The sequence below is a fragment of the Erinaceus europaeus genome, chromosome 12 (assembly GCF_950295315.1).
Source record: "Erinaceus europaeus chromosome 12, mEriEur2.1, whole genome shotgun sequence".
Lineage (NCBI taxonomy): Eukaryota > Metazoa > Chordata > Mammalia > Eulipotyphla > Erinaceidae > Erinaceus > Erinaceus europaeus.
The window spans coordinates 47,185,874-47,198,487 of NC_080173.1; the positions used below are offsets into that span (position 1 = coordinate 47,185,874).

At 48.4% G+C, this 12,614-nt stretch overlaps 1 protein-coding gene across 2 annotated transcripts in view; it reads left to right on the forward strand.

Moving 5' to 3' along the window:
* LOC103124280 (signal transducer and activator of transcription 5B) overlaps window positions 1-12,614 on the forward strand; it is a 101,784-nt gene that overhangs the window by 4,822 nt on the left and 84,348 nt on the right. Inside the window, exon 1 of one of the 2 annotated variants that reach the window (XM_060203487.1) lies at window positions 10,088-10,227. The exons of the other annotated variant lie outside the window; for it this stretch is intronic. The gene's annotated coding sequence lies outside the window, so the exon portion shown is untranslated. Of the gene's footprint in view, window positions 1-10,087; window positions 10,228-12,614 lie in introns of those variants that run through there. 2 annotated transcript variants of the gene reach the window in all.

Sequence of the window (12,614 nt, forward strand, 5' to 3'; positions counted from 1 at the left end):
AGAGATGCCTTTGTTCCTCTGTTCAGAGTCCCTTCTTCAAGGAGTGTTCCTATTGTGCAGGAGCCAGAGGGGAGGTGGGGGTGAAGAGTCTTCAGAAGAAAGCCAGAGGCATTCCAGGAAGTCTCTGTGCCCAGCAGAGAGGGGGAGAGCCGAGGCCTTGGGCTCTTAAACATCCTGCTTCACCCCACGTTGCCTTTGCTTGAACTGTCCACCTCCACTCCTGCTTCCCCTGAAGATTCCTGGAAGTAGGTCTACAGACCCAAGCTCACTAGCTCAGCATATATTATATCCCAAGACATGTTCCTGCCTCTTCTGTGTCCTCTCATCTGGGTCCCACCTTGGAGAAATGCTGCTTCCATACTTTGTCCACAGAGACAGAGTAGCACCTCTGTAGTGTGTGTGTGTGTGTGTGTGTGTGTGTGTGTGTGTGTGTGTGTGTGTGTGTGTTGAGGAATTCTGTGTGAAGGAGCTGTGGGAGCCTCCAGTGAAGCGTGTCTACCTTTCCTGCCTCTCTCCCCTGTGCTCCACCACTCTTCAGGGAAGTCCATTTACAGTGAAGTTGCCAAGAGAACAAACACATGGCTATCCCGCCTGAGGCAGAGAGACTGTCCTCCATTTCTGGGAAGGGAGTGAGAGGAGGAGTAGGGAGGGACTGGTGGGGACTGGGGAGAGGGAAGTCTGCCCCTTTTGGCCCAGCTGCTCTGTCTACACTTGGGAGAGAGGCTCACAGGATCAGGGGGAGGGGGCCCTGACTGTACCTAGCGCACATCTCTAGCTTCCTCAGGGGAGCTTGGTGGACTTGTTCTCTTTATACCCTCATTATTGAGGAGCTAGCCCCAGGGCCTAGGTCTGGAAGGAGAGAGGAGAGGTGGGCCACCAGTACAGAGCTGGGTAGAGAGTAGCACTGGCCACTGTCCTTGTCCTGGGTAGAGGCTGTCCTCCCTCTACATCCATGATGACCATCAGCCTTCTGTCCCTACTCAGTTAGTTTCTGCTCCTTGTCCAATAAATCTGTTCCAGAGTGTCCGACCTCAAGCCCTCTGGGGTTGTGTAGGGGAGGGCCATGCCTCTCTTCCCAGGCCACCCCCACCACTCTGCCACTTTTCTTTGTTATGACCAGTGGACATTCCTTTTGCCATGTTTCTCATTGTTGCCTGGTTTCTGTAGTGTACAACCTCCCCTCCCACAGTTCCCTTGCTTCACCCAAAAACCACCCTCACTGTGCACCCCACCTTCACCCTGCCTTGCTCCAAGCCTCAGAAACCAACTCCCAGCCTGGAGGAGCAAACTGGGTATGTAAAAATCAGAATAAACAATGGTTCCTTCCCCATTTCCTCCTGGGGGCTCCAGGTCTGGTTTTCATTTACTGCTGAGATGGTCCCAAGCTTGGGCCTCTCCTTTACTCTGTGCTCCAGCCATGCTGTTCCCCACAGCCATGCTGTTCCCCACACATTGGCCTCTTAACCCTGAGCTTTCCCTCTTCCAGTTCACCTTCCTGTAATGCCATCATCCCTTTCTTGGATGCCAAATGGCATCCTCCTCACCTTTCATAGGAATGAAAGAAAACACAAAGGCTTTGGAGTCCTAAGGGCCTGGTACAAATCCTAGCTCTGCTCTGTGCCCCCAGGCACAGGAGTCTGCCTCTCTGAGATGACCCTCACTTTGTAAAAGCATGTCCCACTGCCCAGACTTGCCACAAAGACTCAATGCACACAGTAGGTATTTGGGGGCCTTGGCCAACTGAGCTTCTTAACAATACCTGAGCTGCAAGCCTCTTCTTAGGGCCCTAACTAGTTGTTTAGAGTGCTGTGTCCCACTGCCTTGTTCCTGAGAGAAGTTTCATAAATATTTCTTGGATTAATGAACTTCCCTTCAAGAGCACAGGTGTCAGACCTGTGAGGTGGCTCAGTGGCTAAAGTATTGGGCCCGCAGGTATGAAGGCCTGAGTTCGATCTCTGGCATCCCATGTGCCAGAGTGATGCTCTGGTTCTCTCTCATACATAAGTAAATCTAAAATTTAAAAAAAAATGCAAGGTGCCCCAAGCTCTGACAGTTCAGGGGCTCACCTACGCCAGAGCAGACTCCTGTTTCCCTTTCATGCACCCTGACCCCCAACACCCAGAAGACTCCTCTGTCTCCCCAGCCTCTGCTGGCTCTACTACTGACCTGCTTCTCCACCCATGGCAGTAGCGGCAGCGGCAGCCTCATCTTTGCCTGATGCTGAGCTGACTTTTGAGTTGGAGACACCAGCTGGAGTGGCGATCTGCACCTTCCTCCGTGTCAGCCCCGCCCTCTCAGGAGAAAGCAGTGCCCCAGGACTTTGGGTGTAGAGGGCAAAATGACCCAGTCCTGGAAGGCAGGCAGGGGCCCTCGGGCGTTCCAGAGCTCTGGCTGGAAGGGTGCCCAGACAGGTGAGGTGCACAGAAGCAGGATGACAGCCCAGAATGTGTGAGAACCTCCAGGTGGGGAAATCTGAAAGGTCTTATGCAGCCCAGTCCCCACGCAACTACCATATCAACCCACCCAGCTGGCAGGGAGGAAGGGAAGGAAAGAGGGAGAAGAGAGAGAGAGAGAGAGATTGAAAGAGACAGATGATGCTCATCTAGGCAGTTTCTGCAATTCAGCACAAGGCTTTTCACACACATACCATCTCTCTACATTTTCCTCTTGAAAGGTGTTCATTTTTGAAAGGTGTTCATTTTCTTGTGGGGTCAGAGGGATGGCTTTGCAGCAGAGGACCTACTTGGTGAGACCCTGGCATTGTGTGAAAGTCAGGAAGACCAAACAAGTCAGAATACCATGGATGATGGAACAGTGCAGTGTTATCTTTCCTTTCCTTTCCTTTCCTTTCCTTTTTTTTTTTTTAATTTATTTATAAAAGGAAACACGGTGGTCCGGGAGGTGGCACAGTGGATAAAGCACTGAATTCTCAACCATGAGATCCTGAGTTCAATCCCCGGCAGCACATGTACCAGAGTGATGTCTGGTTCTTTCTCTCCTCCTATCTTTCTCATGAATAAATAAATAAATTATTTTTTTTTTTAAAAAAAAGGAAATACGGACAAAACCATAGTGTTCTCTTTCTCTCACACTCTTGGGAAAATAAGCAGCCTGGGAGGTGGCACAATGCATAAAGTGTAGGACTCTCAATCATAGGACCTCAGTTCAGTCCCCAGTATCACATGTGCCAGAGTGATGCTCTTGTATTCTCTCCCTCTTCTTTGTCATGTTAACACATAAATCTTAAACAAAATATAATAATTTGATCAAGGTTGTGATTCAGCAGTAGAGTGCATGTCTTGAGACTCTCCAGCACCACATTAAAATTTTTTTAAATGTTGTAGTTATTATTGATGTCGTCGTTGTTGGATAGGACAGAGAGAAATGGAGAGAGGAGGGGAAGACAGAGGGGAAGAGAAAAATAGACACCTGCAGACCTGCTTCACCACCTGTGAAGCGACTCCCTTGCAGGTGGGGAGCCAGGTGTTCGAACCGGGATTCTTAGGTAGGTCCTTGCACTCTGCGCCACGGTGCACTTAACCTGCTGCGCTACCGCCCAGCCCCCCAAAAAAATTAAAAAAAAATTTTATTTATACAAAGGGAACACTGACAAAAAAACATAAGAAGGGTACAACTCCACACAATTCCCATCACCAGAACTCTGTATCCTATCCCTTCCCTTGATAGCTTTCCTATTCATGATGCCTCTGGGAGCATGGACCTGGGTCATTATGGGATGCAGAAGGTGGAAGGTCTGGGTTCTGTAATTGCTTTCCTGCTGAACATGGGTGTTGACAGGTCGATCCATACTCCCAGCCTGTCTCTCTCTTTCTCTAGTGGGGCGGGGTTCTGGGGAAGCGGGGCTCCAGGACAAATTGGTGGGGTTGTCTGCCCAGGGAAGTCCAGTTGGCATCATCTTAGCATTTGGAACCTGGTGGCTGAAAAAAGAGTCAACATATAAAGCCAAACAAATTGGTGACTAATTATGAACCTAAAGGCTGGAATGGTTCAGATGATAAGGTGGGGGCGTCTCTGTTTTGTAGACAGTTAGAAGTCCTATTTTAGTTATATTCCAAAGGGCCCATGACTATACTATTTTTGTTTTGTTTTTTTTTCCCTGAGCCTGACATCTGATATGCAGGTGGATCCAAGTTATTGTCTGGGGAGATGATGTCATGGCTGGAAAAAGGACCAGAATGCTGGATCAGGGAAGAGAGTAGCCTCCAAATATGGGAAAGGTGTATAGATATTGTTGACTGTGAATCCCATTGATTTGATCTGATCTGGGGGGCCTATATTTAGCTTAGGAGCCTGTATGACCTCTGCATCCCTGTAGATCTGAGCTCACATTCAGTGGTCATGAGTAGGAACATTCCAAACTGCCTCAGTTTCTGGACCCATCTTCCTCAGGTGGAATAGAGTATGTTGTCCAGCCTCCCTTTGGAAGATGGAACATTCTCTGCTGTTGTTTATCCATGTTGAGGGCAAGGTCCTATGGGGGCCCACAAAGGGGTCTACTGTATTGTTTCTGATAGAAATGACCGGTAACAAAGGAAAGAGGGATTTATTTGAGGTCTAGTCCCATCATGTCTGTTTGGGAATCTCAGGACTCCCCGAATAGGGCCCCAGCTGATGGGGTGGCCTGATAGTTACTAAAGAGTCATTGTTAAAGTATGCCAGTCCCTTGCCCTTATTCAGCTTTTGCAGTCCTTACTTTGATAAGGTTAGCTTTGGAGTGAGTGAGGGAAGTATAATAGGAAGTAGGTGAGGAGGGTATCTAAATCTACATAGACACTCTTTCATTATGAACTTTATGGTGTCTTTTTAGGTCCTTCTACTTGCTTGCTGCATATACTGACTCACTGCAGGCTATTGTGCACTTTTGCTTTCAGGTATATATTTTGCCCTAATTTATGGATACATGTGAACATATGCTCTATCTCATGAGACCTCATCTATATCTAGGTTTTGGGACTTTGATAGGAAGTATGGAATTAGAGAATCCTATGAAAGGAAAGGTCTCACCTGAGTAATGAGGCTGAAGGGTTGATATTCCATGCCTGATGTCTCTGGACACAGTCTGAAGTGAAGCATGCTGAGGTGGTACTTGTTGAGGAGAAAAAAAAAACACAACATTTTTTGGGGGGAGTGGGGTACGCTTTACCATGTATCAGGACCTGGGTTCAAATTTCCTGTCTCCATGGAATTGTGGATTCATCATGCAGGCACTGAGTCCCAGTGATAACCCTGGTGGCAATTTAAAAAAAAAGTATTTAAGCACACATAGTACAAACTGGTACAAGGATCCCAGTTCAAGCCCCAGCTCCCCACCTGCAGGAGGAGGGGTCACTCCACAAGCAGAGAAGCAGGTCTGCAGGTATATATCTTTCTCTCTCCCTCTCTGTCTTTCCCTCTCCTCTCAATTTCTCTTTATCTTATCCAACAGCAGCAGCAGCAGAAACAGCAACAATGGGCAAAAGATGGCCTCCAGGAGCAGTGGATTCCTAGTGCTGGCACCAAGCCCCAGCAATAACCCTGTAGGCAGAAAAAAAAAAATTAAGGGTCAAGAGGCAACTCCTCTGGTAGAGCTCATACTTTACCATGCATGAGAACCTGGCCCCCACATGGGAGTGGCCTGTACAGGGGAATTTAATGAGCAGTGAACAGTGCTGTCATGCCCCCCTTTCTCTCTGTGTGCCCCTCTATGTTTCTCACTCTCTATTCTTTAAAAGATGCATTTATTTATTTTTTAATACTATTTATTTATTACTGGATAAAGACAATGAAACTGAGAGGGGAGGGGAAGATAGAGAGGGAGAGGATGAGAGACCCCTGTAGCCCTGCTGCACCTGAATTCATGAAGTCTTCTCCCTACAGGCGGGGGCTTGAATCTGCGCCTCTGCACACTGTAATGTGAGCACTTAACCAGGTGCGCCAGCAACTGCTCCCCTCCCTTTTTTAAATTCAATTTTATTTCTTTATTTATTCCCTTTAGTTGCCCTTGTTGTTTTTTATCGCTGTAGTTATTATCGTTGTTATTGATGTCGTTGTTGTTGGATAGGACAGAGAGAAATGGAGAGGAGAGGGGAAGACAGAGAGGGGGAGAGAAAGATAGACACCTGCAGACCTGCTTCACCACTTGTGAAATGAACCCCCTGCAGGTGGGGAACCGGGGGCTTGAACCAGGATCCTAGAGCCGGTCCTTGTGTTTTGTGCCACCTGCCCTTAACCCGCTGCGCTACCACCCGACTCCCTCCCCTCCCTTTGTAAAGATTTATTTATGATAGACGTCAGAGCATCACTTTGGCACATGCAATGCTAGGAATCAAACTTGGGCTCACATGGTTGAGACATCAACATATGATACACTTCCCAGGCTACTTACCCCCTATCCAAAAAAAAAAAAAAAAAAAAAAAGGGTGTCCACTTGGATTCGTTGAATTCTTCTTTAGGCACATAGCCCTGGTGGTGTAAAAAAAGTTTTTACTTTTCTCAGTGTTTTAATAGGTACATGGTACAAAGCCCAGAAGATTCAAAGGAACATATTGTGACTTAGTCTCTCCTTTTTCCTGTACCCCGTGTCCCTTGTGCAAGAGTAACCAGTTACTAGGAGCTGATGTGTATACTCCCATAAAGATTCTATGCATTTACAAACATAAACTACTTTATCTCTTATGACTTGTATAAGGGAAACTGAAACCCTCACAAAAGTAAAGTACAATTGGTAAGCTGCAAGAGCTGAGATTTGGAATCATATCTGCCATAAATTTAACTCTTTAGGTTGGGGAGATAGCATAATGGTTATGAAACACTCTCTTATGCCTGAGGCTCTGAGGTGCCAAGTTCAATTTCCTACACCACCATAAGCTAGAGCTGATGAGTACTCCAGTTAAAAAACAAAACAAAACAAAACAACTCTTTTCACTGTCCCACTAGGGTAGTGGAAAGCCCTGGCACTGACAGAGTCCCTCCCAAAGCACTGGCTTTGACAAATCTATATATTGAGGCCCTGGAGGACTGGGGTCTCTCTACCATCCCATCTGTTGAATCTATGATGCCCCATGGTTCCAGAGGACATGGGTACCTTGGTTCTGACTTAACAGGAAGGAACTATCCCCCTATGGAAGAAGAGAAGTTTCATCAATGTTTTTCCTTGGTTGCTGTGTGGCTGGTGGCCCCTGGAGCAAGCCTCATTCCTGGGATCCAGAAAGGTGTGGAGACGGAAATCACATGAGTGTGACTCTCCTGCTAGAGACTACCTTGATTGTAGTTTCAATTACATTTTCAGAAAATGGCCTCCTGATCACCCTGTGGCTAAGCAGGGCTGAGGGAGGCTGTGGGGTTGAGGAACTCTTCACTGTGATAGCCACATGCTTGCACATGGGAACAAGGGGCTGAGGCCAGAACCAATCAGTCCCTAGTCAGAAGTAGAGCACATGTCCATACAGGGGCTGCCCACTAAATTTCCAGGTGCCACCTCATGCCTCTTTCTATGCTGAGTCAGGCCGTAGGGGCTACGAGATTATGCCAACTCTCTCTTAAGTGGACATCTCGACATCTGTAGAGCTTTCTTTGTGTGTTCTCTATAGAGTCCTTCTGAATTCTGCTTTCCTATCTAGCTTCTTTCTAGAACTCTAAGGCTTTGTCATGGTCAGTCTGATGTATTTTCAACTTGGGGAACAATATACCTGGGATTCAGAAAAGGGTTTCACCTTACCAGAAAGAAATGACCAGGAAGGAGAGGTAGGTGTTGGACCTTCCTTCCTGACTCAGGCAGACAACATTCTTATTCTAATGCAGTGGTCATCCAGAACATTCTATTCTTTATGTCCATGCACACAATCAGCCAGATCTATTCTGATGCCTAGTGGCCAGTTAGAGATGGGCTATGAGATGCAAGAATAAAGAAAGGTCCCTACTCTACCCTCCAGGGTATTCAAACCAGCACCCTGCATATAATGCTCAGTGAAATCTCAGAGAAAAACAAATACCATATGATCTCACTTATATATAAAATCTTAAGCAAACAACTCAAAGCTCATAAATACAGGGGACAGAATAGTGGTTACAAGAGGGAGGGGGTTGGGAGTGTACAAAAAAATGAACAAGGGTCAAGAAGTACAAAGTTTCAGTTACAAAATAAATAAGTCATGGGAATGTAATGTACAGCATGGAGACAACAGTTAACAATGTGGTAGTGCATATTTGAAAGTTGCCAGGAGAGTAATTCTTGAAAGTTCTCATCACAGGAAAAAAAATGTAGCTTAAAAACTTGTGTCCTGGAACATGATGGCAGAGGACCTGGTGGGGGTTGTGTTGCTATGTGGAAAACTGAGAAATGTTATGCATGTACAAACTACTGTATTTACTGTCGACTGTAAAACATTAATCCCCCTTTAAGCGCACGTGGCGCAAAGCGCAAGGACCAGCCGGCGGAAGGATCCCGGTTAAAGTCTCCGACTCCTCACTGCTGGGGAGTCACTTCACAGGCTGTGAAGCAGGTCTGCAGGTGTCTGTCTTTCTCTCCCCCTCTGTCTTCCCCTCCTCTCTCCATTTCTCTTTGTCCTATCCAACAACAACGACAGCAATAACAACAATAAAAGATTGTCCTTCAATTCTTTGAGAGTTGTCATACTAGAGGCACGAACAACGTGTGGTGGGAACCAAGGAGAGCAGAGTTTTTACTGCCTGTGACAAGTGTCACAAAAAGGGCAGACATGTAAATAGATAGTCAAGGTAGAGCATTTCAGGCAGAGGGAACAACATAGGTGCCAGTTATGAAAGCTCACAAGAGAGAGAAATGTGGTATATCCATGTGTCAAAACATCATGAAGTGACTGTCCGAGAGGTTGCCAGAGAGCTCAGGGCTCTTGCTTCTGTCCAACTTCCTGCTTCACCCTGCCCTCCTGCTCTGGCCTCCAAGCTCCCTGCACCTGTTCTGAGCAAAACATTGTGCCAGGTGTTGGCCCAGAGTGTGGGATAGAAACAGTAATTGGAGTAGGGGGGAGAAGGACTTTTGATCCCTTGACAGATACAAAGATCTTTGTGACTATTGTTATTTGGGAGGTGAAAGGAAGGCTGTTGGGAAAAACTGCCAAAGGATGATTATGGGAGAACCTGGGAACTTAAAAAAAAGATTTTGGTTGTCTCTGAATGTGAAGATTTGCAGACTTCTGGGATGTGTGTGCTTGTGTGTGTGTTGGGGACTTTCTCCTCTAGCCTCTGCAGCTTCATTTCAGGGGATCTGCCATACCTTGCTTTGGTGCTGGCCCTTGGAGGGTTGCCAGGGAAACCGTTGGCCAGCTCTGGGCAGATGTAGCCAGAGGAGAGTGGGTGACTCAGGCTGCTTTCTCATACACTGTAACCCCCGCCCCATTACACGGGGGAGAGGGCCTCAGAGGCTCCTTCCCCCTGAATCCTAAAGAGGTGATCCTGCTAATTCTTTCTCTTCTGTATTGAGCCGGCTGTCCCTCCTGCAGCTTTCCCTTCTGGGAGCTAGCAAAACTTCCCCAAGGGGGTGGGTGGGCAGATGGTCTCAGCTGTTCCTGGCCCACCCCGATTTCATTCTTAACAGCAGAGCTGTTACGTCCACTCTCGCCTTCTGACTGAAAAAGTCCTCCGGGAAACAAGCCCCAGATAATTATTGATGGGGCAGCGGTGGACTTCTGACCTCTGCCCAGCAGAGCCAGGCCCCAGACTGAGGGCCTCAACCCAGGAGAAGGGAGGTGGGCGGGCCGCCGAGGGGGGCCAATCACCACGGGCACAGCTGTCCGCGCGAGCCCCGCCAGGGGTGGTCGACCAAACCCAAACAAAGCCGCGTGTGCTCGGGGCCCGCAGGACCCCGCGGGACCCCGCCTGGGCAGAGACGGCTCGCGCGGCGCCATCCCCGGGCTGGCCGAGGGCGGGCGGAGGGCGGGCCGGCTCCCTCCCGCACGGGCGCCGAGGGGGCGCGCGGCACCCCGGGCCCGTGAGCGCGCGCCGGGCGGAACCAGGAAGCGGCGCGCCGGCGCGGGGCGCTGCGCTCGGGGATGCGGGCGGCGCGCGCGCCCGGGGCCTCCGCGAGAGCGGCGCGCGCGCCCCCGCGTGAGGAGAGTCGGCGGCGGGAGCCGTCACCCCAGGCGGGGACCCAGCGCAGGCGACTCCGCGCCGCGGCCCGGCCGAGGGAGGCAGAGAGCGAGCGAGCAAGCGGGCGGGAGGCAGCCGCTGGTGCCCGAGGGGCCGAGCGAGGTAGGAGCGGCGGGGCGAGTCCTGGGCTCGGGGCCCCGGGAGAGAGGCAGGGAGCCCGTCCGGGCGGGGCCCCGCGCCCCGGCCGCCGAGACGCCGGGCAGGGCCGCGGCGCCGCCATCGCTCCCGGGGCCGGGAGGCGGCGCGGCAGCTGTGGCGCGAGGCGTCGTGCGGGGCCGTGCGGGGCCGGGCGGGGCCGGGCGGGGCCGGGCGCGAGTCGGGGGCGGGGCGACCTGCGTGCGCGGGGTCCTGCTGGGGCGCGGGAGACCCTCGTGCGGACCCCTAGCGGCCGCCGCGCACCTTGTGTTGCGGCTCGGAAGACCCCTTTCGCCCCCTGCATTCCCCTTCCTCTGTCTCTGTCTCTGTTTTCCCCAGAGACATCCGCGACTCCTGCGGGAGGCTTGAGTCCGGGGTGCCCGGCGGGGTGGGGGTATCAGCCGGGCTGCGAGGACAGTGCCATATAAGGGAGTCAAGGCATCAAACACGAACCTTTCCTTGAAGCTCCGGGGTGTGGGTCCTCCGTCGGGACCCCCGGGCCTGACTCCCTGCAAACAGCGGTGGGTGCAGCTCCCCACCCCGCCCGGGGCTTCAAGAGTAGAAAGGGCTCTTGGTGTGGGGGTCGATAGGAAGAGTGGGAAGGGGAGTGGCGGAGTCACACAGGCTGGTGTGAGGCTGAAGGAATCTGGCAAGGTGGTCAGGCCGATCAAAGAGGAAAGAACTTGTGTGGCGCGAGAGACGTCTGCAAACACTTGTGGCCAGCAGGGATGGAAAAGACAAAGAAGGAGTTAATGAAAGCCACAGAATTTTAAAGGCAAAACAGAGAGAGACCCATGAGACACGCACAGTTCATGTTCTTGTACCCTGTGATCCTTTTATATCTTCGTATGAAATAAACGGTTCTAGAAGCGAGTCGCAGACCCTTAAGAGCTGGAAAGGACCTTGACGATCTTGCTATATTAAGGGGGAAAAAAAAGTACCTGTTAAGGAAAACAGGTCCAGTTAGATGGAGTAAGTGACCTGCTCAATTCACGCTAAATACAATAGTTCAAACACTGAATACCACTTTGAGGGCTCTCAGGTCAGTGCTCTTCCCAAATAATACACAGTGAAGAAATAGATCTTGCCTAAATACAATTCCCTAAGTTGGCTGTGGAAAGTCTTCAGGAAATGCTCTTGAAAGGGCCGATATGTCAACAAATTAAACTGAGCTTGTGTCATTTTTTTTCAGTCTTCAAATGGTGTTTATCATCTGCTTGTGTCTTAGGTTTCCAAAGCGGTTGGATAGCCGCCTGAACCATAATAAGCTTTCAGCTGTTAAGTGTATTATCTCAAATAATCTTGTTATTGTTCAATTAAGATAACAGAATTTTGCCTCTTTCCTCAACAATCTTCTATTAATGTTCATTTGTTTATACTTACTGACTATAGTGTTGAGAAGAGAATTGTTTAACACACTTTTTTATTGCTGTAACTATTTTGTAACATAATGAACATTGGATAGGATGTGATCATTTCAGCTAGTGTAGAATTCTGTTGCTGGACTTTATTTTGAGGTGTTGGGTTTTTGTTTGTTTTGATACCAATTTCCACCTCATGGAAGATCACAGTTGTTGGGTCTGTTAGTGTAAATAGGAGAAAGGACTGCCAATTTTAAGAAAAATTTACTGTGTGACAATTTGTGATGTCTGTTATGCTTAATTAAATCAGTATCACACCTTTGGTGTCAGATAAGTGTCTAATAGAAAAAATGTTATCTAGTAAATTACTTGTTTTCCATATCCATTAGAAGATTAAATTGTAAGCACCTACTTGAGATATTGGAAGCTATCTATCTATCTATCTATCTATATCCACTGGGGGAAAAAGTTGATTTCTGTGACTGGCAGTTTGGTTATTGCATAACTTGGAGCTAACTGCACAAAATCTTCACTGTACACTCAACTAAATAAATTATCCCACTTTTTTTTTTTTTTTTTAACAATTCTTTGCTTTCTCCATACTCACATTTTTTGCTGACAGGATACTAATATGAGTATGTTAAGAAAGTTGAGGTGGTTATGCTCTTTAAGGTAGTTCATAATATATTTGATAGAAGGGAGAAAATGTGCTATCATTGTTTGGAGTGTTACAACATAAATGTTTGGTCAGAACTTCCTATTGTACCCAACTTCTCATTTCATCTTTGTTTTCTTGCTCTCAATTCATTTTTAGAACTTTTATTTACATACGCAGAAAGCATATTAAGACTAGTAAAATTTGTCATTTATTGCTCTTTGGGTACTTGATCATTTTTTAAAATTTACATTAAAGTTAGTGTTCAAATTATTTGTGATTTGTACTTATAAATATGCTCGTGGTACTTCATTTGGCTTGTTTTTATGTAGGTAGAT